This window comes from Echinops telfairi, unplaced genomic scaffold, assembly GCF_000313985.2.
Source record: "Echinops telfairi isolate 266 unplaced genomic scaffold, ASM31398v2 ScPeMD7_5;HRSCAF=22, whole genome shotgun sequence".
In the NCBI taxonomy this organism is placed as follows: Eukaryota; Metazoa; Chordata; class Mammalia; order Afrosoricida; family Tenrecidae; genus Echinops; species Echinops telfairi.
This window is the reverse complement of record NW_022103901.1, coordinates 37747074-37750900: the sequence shown is the minus strand read 5'-3', so window position 1 is coordinate 37750900 and position 3827 is coordinate 37747074. Positions and strand designations below refer to the sequence as shown.

General features: G+C 44.9%; 1 pseudogene; it reads left to right on the top strand.

Annotated features, from left to right (window-relative positions):
• Positions 1–1973: 1973 nt before the first annotated feature.
• LOC101648259 lies at positions 1974–2382 on the top strand (annotated as a pseudogene).
• Positions 2383–3827: the final 1445 nt, after the last annotated feature.

Genomic DNA, 3827 nt, shown 5'->3' with positions numbered 1-3827 from the left:
CGAGATAGGGAGGGAAAGGGGATTTCTGGAGTAACTAATGAAGACAGGAGGGAGGGAGCACTAGAATGGATTGTGATTGCATAAATCATCTTAAAGGCGGTTTAACCATGGGTGAAGGGGGAAGCTCTAAAATCGATGTGGGGGTACTTGTACAATTATCTGTGATATGATTGAACTATTAAATTATATGACAGGTAACATCCTTGCCAATAATATGGCTGGGGAAAATTGTGTGATATTTTGACAGCAGTGACCAGAAAAGAGTCACTGCTGAGGTTGTCCATGAAAACCCTAAAACCTCGCAGGGTTTGGCTCCTTAACTTAGAGGTGTAGGGTCATGGTTTCACATGGCATTCCAGTTCATTGGCCCATCAGCATGCTTTGAGCTTCTGTTCTGTCTCCTAGTTCATTGTGCTATGCCCGGCTTTAAGAGCCTACAGTCATCCAAGACACACGTGGTCTCTGTCCACCAGGAACAACAGAAGGGGAGGCAGGAACAGGAGGAAGAAGTGGAATGCATCACTGAGGGCCTCCACAAATAACTGCTTCCTTTGCTAAGAGACCAGAAGAACTGGATGGTGCCAACCACCATGATTGAACATTTTAATCAAAGATTCCATGGAAAAAGACTAATCAAAAGGGGGGAAGCGGAGAGCAGAATTTCAACTTTTCATGGAGTCTAAACATTTGTGGAGCCATGGAGGCTGGATGAAGCCCTGAGATCATCTTTAAACCTTAAACCAAGAATATCCCTTGACATCTTCTTAAAAACCAAACAATGGTTGAGCTTCACTAATCGATATAGGATCGAACTGACAACAGCAACTCCAGCAGTCCGACAGGAACCTTGGGGGTGGGGTGTCAGTGTGGTGATGTCAACATGGGAGGGAAATGTTAAAAAGGAGGGTAAGAATGATTGTACAACTGGAAGGACGCCACCCCTGTCGTTGACATCTACAGGTAGAAACCGTAGCATTGGTCTGGGTTTTGCCTTTGCTGTTGTCCTCTCAACAGTAGCAAAGTCAATGGAACTTAAAGGAATGCATGTTTGCCTCTGAGCAGAACATAACACGCGTAGGAAGAGTTATCTATGTGAGTGCACGCCAATGGCTTCATCAGAAGTACAAATGAGAGCTTGGCGGTGCAGAGACTCAAAATGAATGGTGGTGAAGCAATATGGGTAGCTATGGCAACACAAAGTGAAGGAAGTAGCCGATGCTAACGGGCTGCCCCTGAATGGATGCATGCTTGGTTGTGTGTAGTGCCACCAAAAATGAATGTTTTTGAAAGAGGGGGTGGTCACCTATGCTGAGTCCCGCAGGGATGAAAAGTAGAATAACAATTGAGTGAGCGTTGGACTCTGGGAAGGTGGTGGGAAGAAGGGATAAGGTGTAGGCAGGAAGACAGTTCGAGATGGTTCCTTTTCCAGGAGGTAATCACCAAAAATGCCAGCCAACACTGAAAGATTGTTCTAGAAATTTCTTCGGGCAAAATTGAGAAATAAAAAGAAATAAATCAGTAATGTAGCCGAAGAACGTAGAACCAAACCAAATCTGCATGCTCACCTCTAATTTGGAAAAGCAAAGTGAATCATGCACACCTCATCCAAGGGCAGGCGACATTTCTGCGTGTGGTGGTATTTAGCCAGGAGCATGGAAGCAGCTCCCTTAACTCAGGCAGTGAGTACCCCATCTCAGAAGGTGATCAAGTGAAGGAAGCCCATCACTCGAGGGTGCTATAGAGTTGGTCCACCGACTGTCAGTGTGTGTGTTGTTAGGACTGTGGTGACTAGTCTGTTTCTGTGCTGCAGGAAGCTATGTCATCAGTTTTTCAGACACCAGCAGGGTCACCCATGGTGGACAGGTTTCAGCAGAACTTCCAGACTAACACAGACTAGGAAGAAAGGCTTGACAATCCACTTCCCAAAAAATCAACCAATAAAAACCTTATGGGAGCCATCTCCCACCGGCGTCATGGCTGCCCTCAGACCCTTGGTGAAGCCTAAAATTGTCAAAAAGAGGATCAAGAATTTCACCAGGCACTGATCCAACCGCTATGCCAAGATTAAGTACAACTGATGCAAGCCCAGAGGCATTGACAACAGGGTGCGGAGAAGATTCAAGGGCCAGATTTTGATGCCCAACATTGGTTATGGGAGCAGCAGGAAAACCCAAGCACATGCTGCCCAGTGGCTTCCGCAAGTTCCTGGTCCACACCGTCAAGGAGCTGGAAGTGCTGCTGATGTGCAACAAGTCTTACTATGCAGAGATTGTTCACAACATTTCCTCTAAGAATCGCAAAGCCATCGTAGAAAGGGAAGCCCAACTGGCCACCAGAGTCACCAATCCCAACGCCAAACTGTGCAGCAAAGAAAATGAATAGATGGCCCATTTGCGAGTTTTGTTTGTGCTAAATAAAACCATAAATGAAAAAAAAGTTATGGATCACAGCAAAATATTATCCAACTCGCTTGCTTTAGACACATCATCAGAGGGAACCAAACAATAGAGGAGAGCATGGTGTTTGGTGAATCAGAGGGCCAGTGAGGAGGAGGGAGGCTCGTAGGGAGAGGATTGGCCCAGTAGCTGTGATGATTAGTTTGAACCGGCCAGTGATCATGAGGATGATGCGGGACAAGACAGTGTTTTCTTCAGTTGTGCATAGGGTTGCCACACCTCCGTGTTAGCTTTAAGTCGATGGTAGTTCACTATAGAGGTGCCCCAGCCTTGGATGTTATAGCAGGATTTTGTGTTATTAGCTCCTCAAAGCAGGAAAAACCATGCTCACCATTTCTCAACTTGAACAAATGGGAGAAAAACCCAAGCCTTGAATTGCAATGTTGAAGGATTCCATGAGCAAAATATTGACCAAAGCAAGACACATGAAAAGAAGATGAAAGGAAAACACTCAGTCACTATACCAAAAAGAACTGGTCAACCAGCAACCATTTCAAGAGGCAGCACACAAACAAGAACCAATTGTTGAAGGAAGAAGGTCAAGCTGCACTGAAGACATTGGTGAAAAGCATGGCTCCGGGAATTGATGCTACACCAATTGAGATGTGCTCACCAAACAGATGCAACACTGGAAGCACTCACTCGTCCTTGCCGAGCTATTTAGAAGACTGCTAACCTGGCCAGCCAACCAGAAGGAATCCACATCCATGCCCAATGCAAAGAAAAGTGACCAAACAGAACACAGAAACGATCAACCCAAGGGGATATATGGACAAAAGTGGACTGTTGGACTTGAGTTGGACTGGGCTGGGCTGCCTCCTTGATGTATAAGTACGTCCTGATATAAAGCTCTTTCTTGTCCAAAAAAAAAGAAATTGAAATTATCAACCATTATCAACAAGAACCACAAGTAAAATTATGCAGAACATATTTTTAAATGGTTGCAGCAGTACATTAAGAGGTCGTTTATAAGAGCTGTAAAAGCTCCCAATAAAGTGATCTTTTAAAATAAAATAAAATAATAAATAAAAATATAGTTGTGTCCAAAAGGAAAAAGAGGTAGCTGCCAGAAATTCGAGCTGACTCACAAGAAGATGTGGAATAAGAGATGTCATTGCTGGTGCCAGATGGATATTGGTTGAAAGTAGAGAATACCTGTTTATATCTCCACAGGGAAAGAGGGACCAGACTTCAACCCCATGCTCCAAGATGTGAATGCAACATGCCGGCATGGAGTAGGGAACCAGTGGAGAGGTCTGGGGGGCTGGCCCCAATCCCAAATACTAAGTGGACACCTGCCCCTCCCCTCAGAAGAATTTATTTCAAAAGATGGCATTGAATCTGTAGCTCCGGGAGAGGGACATATCTGAT